This window comes from Haliotis rubra, unplaced genomic scaffold (genome assembly GCF_003918875.1).
Source record: "Haliotis rubra isolate DU_JTF1 unplaced genomic scaffold, ASM391887v1 Scf92, whole genome shotgun sequence".
Taxonomy (NCBI): domain Eukaryota; kingdom Metazoa; phylum Mollusca; class Gastropoda; order Lepetellida; family Haliotidae; genus Haliotis; species Haliotis rubra.
In genome coordinates, this window is record NW_025767657.1 from 125,130 (window position 1) to 138,070 (window position 12,941).

At 40.1% G+C, this 12,941-nt stretch overlaps 2 long non-coding RNA genes across 2 annotated transcripts; one reads left to right on the top strand and one right to left on the bottom strand.

The window, feature by feature from the left end:
• The first annotated feature begins 3,255 nt into the window (after positions 1 to 3,255).
• On the top strand, positions 3,256 to 4,129 carry LOC124264351. Its single transcript, XR_006895109.1, has 2 exons — positions 3,256 to 3,319; positions 3,543 to 4,129. It is a non-coding gene; the product is annotated as an uncharacterized LOC124264351 (long non-coding RNA).
• A 7,363-nt stretch (positions 4,130 to 11,492) lies between these two features.
• On the bottom strand, positions 11,493 to 12,742 carry LOC124264352. The gene is made up of 2 exons (XR_006895110.1): positions 11,767 to 12,742; positions 11,493 to 11,718 (listed from the first exon to the last, which is right to left on the bottom strand). It is a non-coding gene; the product is annotated as an uncharacterized LOC124264352 (long non-coding RNA).
• Positions 12,743 to 12,941: the final 199 nt, after the last annotated feature.

Below are 12,941 nucleotides of genomic sequence, written 5' to 3' on the forward strand. Positions count from 1 at the left end.
TACCAAAATATTTTGCTAATATTGTTGAAATATTGCTTATATATCCCTATGGTGTTGCTGAAATCTTATCATGAAACAGAAGTAATGCTGTTTAGATATGGCTTAAATATTCCAGGGATATTGCTGTAATATTGCTGAAATATCATGAAAGATATTGGTGAAATCTTGTGCTCATATTGCTGAAATATTGTGGCAAATATTCCCGAAATGTAATGGTGATATTCTTGAATATTGCTGAAATATTTAGATAATATTGCTGAAATAATCAGGTAATATTGTTGAAATATCATATTGCTGAATGACAATGGCAAAACACAAAATTCTACACTCGCTCACTATAAATAATCATAAAGGAAATTTACTAAGGGACTTAAAGTGAACATATTCCCCCTGGCAGTGTTTTGTAAGTACTCAAAGAGCCCCTTTAAGGAATCCATTTGTGGCCCACTGTGTAAAGCCCTGTGTTCCCATTCAAACATAGAACATGTGTCCCTTGTTGTTGAGTTGTACATGACATAACCAATAGAAGTCGTCAGTCTCATCATCAGGTGGAGTGCTGCATCTCATGCTTAAGCTCACTTACCATATTTATCCAATGAAAGCCCCTCCTAACCATCTGGGCAAAATTCTCCAAATGACATTTTTTGTAATAAAACATAATTGTGAGCAAAAGGACCACCCTTGCTGCCACCTCCAGAACTAAGTGCCCAGTGCTTTTATTATAACAAATATGGTACTTGTTTATATTTAAAGAATGTGTTGTGCTGCACGACTGTCGAGTTGTGAAATATCTGTTTAAATGGCATCAGTTTAGAGGAACTATATTTTGTTGTGTATTGTCATGGTCATTGTGTCCCTTCCATTCCCATCCCGACCCTTCATCGGTCGTACGAAATAACTCACCAAGAGTGGCTTGCAAATCAGCTATTCTACTCAAAAAAGGTTAAGGACCACCCAGTTCATTAATATGGGTCAAGACATGGACCCCTGATTCTTAAATATCATTGGACACAGCACAGATTGTTTAATATTACTGTAGTCAATCTGTTATGACATGATATTCTTTAATATTACTGTAACCCGTGAAGATCCGGGTTAGAATATTGATCTTCAGTAACCCATGCTTGTCGTAAGCCAGCAACTAACAGGATCGAGTGGTCAGGCTCGCTGACTTGGTTGACACATGTCATCGGTTCCCAGTTGCGTAGATCGATGCTCATACTGTTTATCACTGGATTGTCTGGTCCAGACTCGATTATTTACAGACCGCCGCCATATAGCTGGAATATTGCTGAGTGTGGCGTAAAACTAAACTCACTCACTCACTAATATTACTGTAGTCAATCTGTCATGGACCGCCCAGTTCTTTAATATTACTATTTTTAATCTGTCCTATCCATAAATATTACTATAGTCAAGCTGTTAAGACATGGGGTGTCCTTAACTTCTTTTGAGTAATGCAGTTCGGCTTTGGGCCACGAGCTAGCGGGCCAGTGGCTATTTCGCACACTGCATCAGCCTTAATGATGTGAGAGCAATACAGCAACATCCATCCCAGGAAGCTTACATCAGCCTCTCAACACCCTCGTTTTATACCCCAGGTACCCATCCCCACCCTCGTTTTATATCTAACCCCAGGAAGCTTACATAACCCTTACCTCACTTTTTCTAAATTTATATGTCTGCATTTGTTCTCACAACACCATCCTCACATATATATTGTTCAACACATCCCCATCTCTCACACCATCACAACTCCATATATATACTACTCACACTTTGATAAGGATCACAAAAATTCAGAACTTTAAACAGATTAATAATTTGAAATTGTATCCATTTAAAACTGGATGAATAATAATATGGTAACCCCTCTTTAGGCAAACAGTCACTTGAATCTAACCTTATGCACTTGGTACAGGAGTAACCATAGAAACGGTTTTCATGGCTCTAATCAACCATTTTGCATATCATGGCACGAGTCATTGACAAATAAACAGCACCTGTCAATAGCAGGTATGGGATCCACAAGATGCAATGACATACTGAAACCTAGGAACCATGCTTACAATAAGCTTAGATATTTATACCAAATTAGACCCCACTTCATAGTTTTCTGTTGAATCCATGATTTGATCCTTAACAAAGTGTGAATAGTATATGTCACATCACCAACACAACATTACTTCATCACTTAAGTAGTTTACAGATCCACCTTCCCATCTGCATCACTTCCACCGAAATTTGAACAAAAATTAAGTACCGGTATGAAAACGGAATACCTATTATTTATCTGAATTTTCAAATATATCCGTAAACCTGGATGTAAAACATGTCTGGTCTAACCAACAATCGCTCCCCTAAAGAACCAGCCGGGAAGCACATATCCTTGCCCCATACCTAAAACCCATACCATGAATATTCTTTTTCGATACCCACCACACAACCTGTTTACCTCAAGTCAAGTTGCCCTATCCTTGTTGTGGTTCCATTTCATGCCATCGGACTCATTCACACTAGGTCCCAGGACTGACATTTTTGAGTCCAAGATCTCACATTGCTAATCACATGACACAGGACAAGCCATCTGGCTAGAGATTTCGCACCACTTGTTTCAAATCCTGTGTCAGTAACTGCTACACCAGTGTTCTCCGAGTGTGGGCTTATGTGATTTGTTGAAAGCCGTGCACAAAAGAAAGAATAGACATTATTTGGTCTACGAGATCTCACATTGCTAATAACCTAACACAGGACACACCATCAGGCAAGAGACATCGTGAACCTTGTTTCAAATTCTGTGTCAGTAAGGGTTAGAATTGGTCTTCAGTAACCCATGCTTGTCGCAAGAGGCGACTAACAGGATCAGGTGGTCAGCCTCGCTGACTTAGATCGATGCTCATGCTGTTGATCACTTGATTGTTTGCTCCAGACTCGATTATTTACAGATCACCGCCATAATAGCTGGAACATTGCTGAGTGCTGCGTTAAAACAACCAACCATTGACCTTCAGTCCACCCACATTCACCCCATCTCATTGACCCTCAGCCCACCCAGGTGACCCACCCACATTCACCCAATCCCACTGACCTCAGCCCACCCACCCACATTCACCCCATCTCATTGACTCTCAGCCCACCCCAGGTGACCCACCCACATTCACCCAATCCCACTGACTCTCAGCCCACCCCTGGTGACCCCCACATTCACCCACACCTCAGCCCACCCAGGTGACACCCAATCACCCAATCCACTGACTCTCAGCCCACCCTGGTGACCCACCCACAATCACCCAATCCCACTGACTCTCAGCCCACCCAGGTGACCCACCCACCCCATTCACCCTCAGCCCACCCAGGTGACCACCCACATTCACCCCAATCCCACTGACTCTCAGCCCACCCTGGTGACTCAGCCCACCCAGGTGACCCACCCACACCCACCCACCCACATTCACCCCATCCCACTGACTCTCAGCCCACCCACATGTACCCCATCCCACGGACCCTCAGCCCACCCAGGTGACCCACCCAGCCCCACCCAGGTGACCCACCCACATTCACCCAATCCCACTGACTCTCAGCTCCAGCCCACCCTGGTGACCCACCCACATTCACCCCATCTCATTGACCCTCAGCCCACCCAGGTGACCCACCCACATTCACCCAATCCCACTGACTCTCAGCCCACCCAGGTGACCCACCCACATTCACCCCATCTCATTGACCCTCAGCCCACCCAGGTGACCCACCCACATTCACCCCAATCCCACTGACTCTCAGCCCACCCTGGTGACCCTCCCACATTCACCCCATCTCATTGACCCTCAGCCCACCCTGGTGACCCTCACACCATCCACTTGACCTAATGCATCCTAACCCCACAGAAGTCCCAATGTAGATCTACCTACATTAACCAAGTGTCTAAGGACACCTTCATATAACCAACACATGTGGTACTCGTGGTAGAATGTGCTCAGATATGAGATTATTAGAAATGTTCAGTACCTACCCTGTTACTGTGATTCATATGGCATATAGATTTTGGAGGTATGCACAATTATATCGTATATCAGGTTGTTGTTGATGTATCATAATTAATATCATGCAAATAAAAATACATTGTTATCTACTTGGTTGTCTGTTTATTGTTTCGTTACCGTGGCAACTGAAAAGAAATTATGTTCATAGCTAACCTGTATCACTATATATACTATGCATATATATACACAGAGAGAGAAAGACATGTTAACGTGTTTCACATTTACCGTAGTCAGGATTGCAAAATTTCAGTTTGAAACCAGTCATAAAAATCGTATCTTTTACCCTAAAACAATCGCTCTGTGTGTAAATAACTGAGGATGTATCCAGCAAGCCTGACCACCTGACTGACCCGTTAGTCACCTCTATTGACAAGCATCGGTTGCTGAAATCCAATTCTAACCTGGTTTTCACTGGGAAAAATATTTGTTTTAAAGAATGTACATTAATTTATTATATAAATATTTCAACAACCCAATTCAATTGCATTTTTTTAAAAAGTTTGCATAACAAACAACAAACATTCACAAATTCAGTTGTCCTTTAATCTATAACAACTTCCATTTTTTTTACAAATGATGCCTCAATTAAAGAATGACAGTATAAATATAAACTATACACCTGCCATAATCACTTAGAAAATAATAACATGAATCAGCACACAAAGTCTTACAGACAAACTCACAATTTGCATAATCTTTGCATTCTGTTCAGAAGTTATTTCGACAAAATACAACAAAACAAGCCTTTAAAACAAAATATATACAACAGATGTTCAAGGGAGCCATAAACAATAATATATATTTGGTGAGTAAAACCATTTTTGGTTCTCTTAAGCACAAGGATGCTTAAAACAAGGCATTATTACTGTGGCATTTTTTTTTTTCAAATTCATAAAGTGACGCAAATTACCTTTTATTTCAAATCATTGTCAATGTTTTTTATTTTTATTTGAAACATTGACTAAAACACTCTTGACTAAGTTAAGGACCATAATATTTTTATTCAACAATATTGTGAATGAGTAGGTGGTCTTAACGATATTAATTAGTGTTGTGATGAGGATGATGGCAACACTAACAAATAATGCAAGATATGTAATACATAAACTTTGATAAAAGTAAGGCAGGTTAATAAATACAGACAAAATGACAGTAGACCTAGCAGGGTTTGAACTTACAACAGAATAACCAGCAATCTGCTGTGACAAGGTAGGTGCAGGGTGTACCCTCACATATGAAGGGTTCCAGTTGATCGATCACAGGGCATACAACTGACTCTGAACTATGACAAGGTAGAGGTAGGTTGAACCCTCAGTTTTGAGGGTCTCTGATTCAGAAGCAAGTTGATCTGTCAGAGGTCGAACATGTAACTTAACGACCAGCTCTCAACTTTATGAAAGTTGAAGCCTCAATTTTGAGGGGTGTCTGATTCAGAAGCCAGTTGATCTATCAAAGGGCAAACCTATTACTGGAGAACCAGCTCTCAACTTTGTGAAAGTTGAACCCTCAGTTTTGAGGGTGTGTGATTCAGAAGCCAGTCGATCTATCAGAGGGCAAACATAACTGGACAACCAGCTCTCAAAATGGTCAAAGTTGAAGCCTCAGTTTTGAGGGGTCAGTTGACCTCTCTGACTGAGTGCTCCGACAATAACCACAATATACTGATCAGGAGTGTTTGGTTTAATGGCGCCTTAAACAATATTTCAGTCCAACAAAAGGGTAGCTGATTTATGTGAAAAGATATTACAAATGGATGCAGGTTTTCGACATTTACCACTTTAGCGAAGCCCACAAGTATCGGTAAGATGTTGACAAACATACAGACATAATCAGGGCAAAGCGGGATTCAAACTCAGTATTACAAATTTCCAACCTCCCAAAGGGAAGCAACTCTGTTTTACTCTGCCTTTAGATGACTGGGCCTATGAGAAAAGAGCTAATATTTTTAAAGCCACCCCTGAAATTGTACCTTGATTACAAAAAGCTTCTCTTTATATGTTCTCTTTATATGTTCAATAATTGTATCTAGGGCTGCAGCAATTCACCCAGACCTCGATTCGATTCGATTTTTGATATTGGACACACAATTTGATCATTTTCGATTAGATTCTTCATACAAGTAAAATCATGAGATTTCATTTAACTCTCAGAATCGGCTTTTTTAGAAAATCCATCATCAACTTGGCGATGTCTACTAACAACAATTCTCATTGGATAATTAGCCTGGTGTCAACCAATCACATTTCGTCTTATTTCAGCGCTCGAAACTGCTCGAGTTGGAGTCAAACTTACATTCTGGCTGTGTGGAAATAATTTCAATAGGTATTCAAATATCGAATCAAAATAGTGATAATTTTTATTGAAAATTGAAACTAAGATGTCAGATTCGATTTTCGATGAATCTAACCAAATCGTTGCAGCCCTAACTGTATCCATATACATGTACTGCACAAATTATGAAAGTTTCCATATTATTGCTATTTCAAGAACCTTATAGCTTGCAGTCTCCCTCTATGAAATATTCAAGCCCTCTGTACTCCAGTTTATGTGTGGGTCTTCCATATTGTTAACCACAAAAATTACAGCTGTCAACAGACAGATTCTGCTGTTTTCAATGAAGCTTAAATGGGTAACTGTGTTAGTGGTATATGTGATAATGATCTCAGAAAAACAACTTGTCCAGACAAGAAAATATAATAATTATGCTGATGCAAAACAAGTTCAGTTTGAGACATTCTTAAAGTTTGGATGTAAAAGATGAAACGATGCTGATACTGTTCAGTTAACATGTGACAGGTTGTGAAAAATATTTCTTTTTTTCATTCAAAAACAAAACTCCCAGGCCACAAGAAAATAAAATGGCGATAAGCTATTGTACATTGATAATAATCACAGCAATTCTGTGACAAACTGTCACTATGGTTACGTACCGAGTTTTGGTTGGTTTGGTTGTTTAACGCCACACTCAGCAATATTCCAGCTATATGGCGGCTGTCGGTAAATAATCAAGCCTGACCAGACAATCCACTGATCAACATCATGAGCGTCGATCTAAGCAATTGGGATACGATGACATGTCACAACCAAGCCAGCGAAGCCTGACCACAAGATCCCTTTGTCGCCTCTTATGACAACCATGGGTTACTGAAGATCAATTCTAACCCGGACACAATTTGTCATGATAAACCCTTGTCAGTCACATGACTTCATTCACATTCTGTGCTTCATGTTGATGTGCAACATGATACGATTCAAAGTACATGATTACGGAAATTAAATAAATTTCAAAACATGTTTCCTGAATGCAACAGTGATTTGTTTAAAATTTGTATGAAAAGAATATAATATAGACAGCATGATTCTGTGAAAAAGGGCAACAGTTCAAGAAAACAAATGTCCATGTACAATTTTAAATCACATAACCGATCTACTGACATTGTTTGTTCCAATATTGAGTGCTACTGGTACAACCAGAACAACATAGAAACAACAGCAACAACACCTGATAAAAGTCCCTGATTACAAGGGACGAGTTTTGTGAAACTTTCTCACCACACCCCTGCCTCGATAAGATACTCCCAGACTAGAACTACAGTCAAACACCACTGTAAGAGTGAGTGAGTTTAGTTTTCATCAACTTCTAAAATGCCAAACAGATCAAACACCATTGTGTTGAAGTTAAAAGGACTTATATAAATACTTTGAGTTATTTGAGGTTCGACATAACCGAAAAACTGGCATACATTTACTGACCCAGAAACATGATTTAAGTGAACTTACATCACCATGACCAGTCATTACAAACAACTGATGTTAAATTGTGAATTTATTCACCAAATTTCAAACGTGAAATTGTTAAACATATTGCCACAGTCATGCTCAGTACATTCCCCGAGCAGACGCCAAATGTCGGAAGAGAACAAAACAAGGAGTTTAACCGGAGATTCAGTAATTGCTGAATTGTGTTTGATTTTGAAGATGGATGATGTTTTGAAATGCCAGGACCACTTAGAGAGGCGTATTGGTGACCTACAGAACAGTGCGGCCACTCCTGAGGGTCAACAAACTGACCGGAGCGAGACCGGATGTCCCCAGTCACTATCACAGCACAGCAACATTCCCACAGTATCATAGTATATGCTTAATGGATATATACAGAACAGCATTGTATACTATCTTACTAATGTACTGAGTATGACTGACACACTGGCAACACCTGTTGCTAGATGTCACATGACTGGTCACGTGATTACAGATTTGCGATTAAGTTTCGGAACCCTGCTGAAGTACTGTTGATGCTTCATACTGGGATTTCCTGTATATAAGCCCATGTTAAATGAAGCCCATGGGTCTAAAATCGAGATTTTTCCTGTTTTCTTTGGCTTGAATCTGAAGCAGGGGTATGGTAAAAATGTTTCCAATATTACAACACTTGTATAAACATTGCATAGATACATGGAACCTGAAATACATCACAAACCTTGTCAGTTTCAGAGTCCAATGACAGACAAAGCAGCATGTGTCATTAAGTGCTGTACATGTCACTCATGTTCGAATGAACCATACATTAGTGTGTAAATGATGACATAATAAACAGTCTAGTTTTATATGTTAATTCTGCATTTCTTTTTAAAAAGGTACTTGAAATATTTACGGAGGTTTCATTTCAACTTAGTTTCTCATAATACCTGTAGGGTAGCCCTGTGGTTAAAGTGTTTGTAATGCCAAAGACCAAGGTTTGATTCCCCACATGGTTACATTATATGAAGCCCATTTCTGTGTTCCCTGACACTACAATGCTGGAATATTGCTAAAAGCAGCATGAAATGCATTCTCTTCCCACAGAGGTTACTTGTCATATCTTCCTACGAACCTCTGATCTAATACGGCCATATTTCCCGGTTCTGGTAAAATCCCCTAGCGGCAAAAAGTCGCAACACGAATCATCTCCCTTCTTTCTATCCAATCAGAAAACGTGTTACAACGACTTAGATCCAACTTGATTAACACAAGCAAATGTGGGGCCAAAAATATCCGTCCTCCACCGTTACATGACTGAGTTCTGTCTAGAAGAAACGTTTGCGCATCGCGCAGGGGAAGAGGTTCTAGTTTTCCTGAAGCATACGGAAATTGCCGAGGCCTTGCGAATGATCACTTTTGAAACGTCGCTGATTGCACAACTAAATCTGATTGCCTCCAATCATGAATCCTGAACACCCGCACCATGAAAGGGCCGCATTAGAACAGAGGTTTGTAGGAAGATATGACTAGTAACCTCTGTGCGAAGAGAATGCATGAAATGATACTGAATTACAAAAGAGCGTGAATATTACAAACGTTTGTAATTACGAGGAATAAGTCATAAATCAAGGCAATGAGGTGTGTGTTCGATGCTCGGGTAGTCATTCTTATCCATTGTGTGTTCTGATGATACCGAAGTGACTCCTAGTGGAGGCTGATGCTGAAATGTCATTACCCATGACTCCAAAGTGAGGTGAGGTTAGGTGAAATTGGGTTTTACGTCGTGCTTGAGAATATTTCGCTCATATGATGACGTGCATGCGTGTGTATGTGTATGTGCGGCTGCTTGTACTAGCCCAGGCTGAAGCTGGTTTTAGTGCTAGCCCACTGAGATACCATGCCGCAGTGAAGCATGAATACCCCACTCAGACACATTATACTGACTCCGAGCCGACCAGTCCTTGTTGTACCCATTAATGCCGAGCACCAGGCAGGGACCAACAAGTACCATATTTTAACGTCTTTTGGTATGACGCGGTCGGGGATCGAACCCGCGACCTTCCTCTCCGGGTGGACGCTCTAACCACTACACCACGGAGGCGGTCGACTCCAAAGTGACGTTACGGCATAGCGCAATCTAACAATGTCTTATTGACATTATCACAGAACACATCTGGTTTTGAATAAAGATCATTCGAGCGTTCCCTTTAAGGACTCACGTTTTCTTCACGTTTACATAAGCAAACATCAATCTCTTTGTTTACCATGGTATCACAATTTAATGTCATTTTCATTTCTTATGGAACTGAGTATATATTCTCTCACTCACCTACATATTACCTCTATGCATGACTACACCATGATACCTCTGAAGAGGTTCTGACCAAGCCAGCCTTTACTCCATTACTTAACACAGACAGTAACAGCTGATACAGTCAGGTTATAAGAAGAGTCCTGGGCCGAAGCAGTCATGGTTTTTGTGTGGCTTTTAGCAATATTCCAGCAATATCATGGCAGGGAACCCAAGAAAAGGGCTTCACATGATGTACCCATGTGGGGAATCAAATCCCGGTCAAGCGAACACAGGGGTGGAAATAACTTTATAATTGATAGTGTACTCCGGTACAGTGGCACATGTAAAATCACTTGCCCTGATAAGTTTTCCACTATACCAGCCGTTTTATTGTTGATTTTTTAAATAAACAACATAATTATTATTGGAAAGTCAACTGGACACCAGTACAGTGTGAATACAAATTTGCTTGCCCAACAGAAAAAAACACTGGACTCGGGCGTCGGGCAATGGGTTATTTCCACCCCTGGAACACATTTATCACGAGGCTTCCCTACTTCCCCCTATTTGAAGGTATTGGTCTTATTGGATCATCTTAACGCTAAGATCGCTTAATGGGACAGATTCATAGCCAAAGCAAACGTAGCAAACCCTGGGCCTAAAATCCATGTGTAAAGATTTAAGGTTTACAATAACTCAAGCAGCAAATATTTAGAAAGTCAGTACCCAAAAAGAGATCTTAGCGCTACGATTGTCTTAACTCTACATTAATGTAATCGAGTCACGATTCTCTTAGCATGATGATCACGGTGTGGAATGGTGACCAGACACCTGATACCAGCAGATTTGTCAGATGAAATAACTCAGAATACATGATCAGTTCCGATGGACACAGAAAACAGTTCAATACACACGATATGTTTGGCGTATGGGGAATATTCTCTATCAAATGTACACAATCCTTTGTTTAGATCAAACTCATTCCAGTAACTGGATTTCACTATCATTAGGAAAATAGCATCTTATGTGATTAACCTAATACCATTTGAAGGAAAACATGAAATAAATTAAATAAATTGTGTGCAGCACTGAACAAAAGCATCTGCTAATATATTAAAAATAGAACAGCACTCTTTCAAGTGATTTCTTTTTCATTTGAGAAATGAGTACCACATTATGTAGTGAGCGAGTTTAGTTTTACGTCCTTTTAGTAATATTCCAGCAATATCACGGTGAGGGACATCAGCAATGGTCTTCACACATTGTACCCATGTGGGGAATCAAACCCGGGTCTCCGGCATCACGAGGTAATGCTTTAACCACTAGGCTACCCCACAGCCTCCATGTTATGTAGTGAAATCTTTATATTTCAGCAGGAACTTATGACAAGCATGACCCTTTCTTGTATACTACTCAAAAAAGGTTAAGAAAGGCAGTTTATTGCAGTATTGACCATCCATGACAGATGACCTATAACCATAGGACACAATTGGTTGTCTTTGAACATCCTCTGAGTAGTATAGTATAAGGTGAGCTTATAAATATTTACAGTAAGCATCACAAGGAAGCACCAAGGTTGGTAAAAGAATCACGGCGCCACTGCAGGAATATGTCACTTTAGGATTTCCAGAGTCGTCATTGATTCTGACCAAAAACCCATTTGCGGGATAAAGTTTTATCATTTCCAGAGACGTCATTGATTCTGACCAAAAACCCAGTCTGCAGGATGTAGTTTTATCATTTCCAGAGATGTCATCAATTCTGACCAAAAACCCATTTGCGGTATAAAGTTTTATCATTTCCAGAGCCATTATTGATTCTGACCAAAAACCCAGTCTGCAGGATGTAGTTTTATCATTTCCAGAGACGCCATCAATTCTGACCAAAAAACATTTGTGAGATAAAGTTTTATCATTTCCAGAGACATCATTGATTCTGACCAAAAACCCATCTGCAGTATGAAGTTACAAAAAATCAACTAATATTCTGAAAATTCAACTTCGTACTCTTTTTAATAACATGGTACCCACATGATCATGGCTTTGACAGACATACCTTAATCCCCCACATGTGACAGTCAAAGTGTTTGTAAATTCTACATCTTCTAGCTGTGACTACGAATATTTTAAAGTCGATGTATGGGAGTTTTGTTCATTATAAGGGTAAAATCGCTTTGAGCATGTGGGCATTGACCAGTGTGCCTTACAAACAAGAATGTTTTTGTGGACTAGTTAGTTAAGCCATAACTGGCTCTTTGAAAGAATACATTCTCGATTCTCGTTTTTTGGCAAATCATGGAACAGAACAAAAAATATATCTGTGATTTTCTAGTAATCCAGTAATTATATCACGATTTGTCTGTAGTTCACCATCTGAGGTGCTGCGAACACTTCGTAAATCGGGACTCTGCTGCTTATTAGTTCTTATACAAGCATGTGATAGTTGGGATTTAATCCACCCAAGAATCTCCCCAAGGGAAATTGTATGCTGATACTCGTATAGCTGACATAGCTCACAGTTTTAAGTACGCAATGATGAAGCAGGTATTGTCTGACCAGCAGTAATCTAACATCCTTCACAGGTTTGTATACACTGAGTGAGTGAGTTGAGTTTTATGCTGCATTCAGCAATATTCCAGCTATATGGCGGCAGTCTGTAAATAATCGAGTCTGGGCCAGACAATCCAGTGATCAACAGCATGAGCATTGATCTACCTAATTGGGATACGATGACATGTGTCTACCAAGTCAGCAAACCTGACCACCTGGCAAGCTATTCTCGAAACGTTCGTAGCAATACAAACTTCTTAAGGCCATTCTTAACACATTGGCAACGATTAAAGTTAAGAATTCTTAGGGCTACGAATG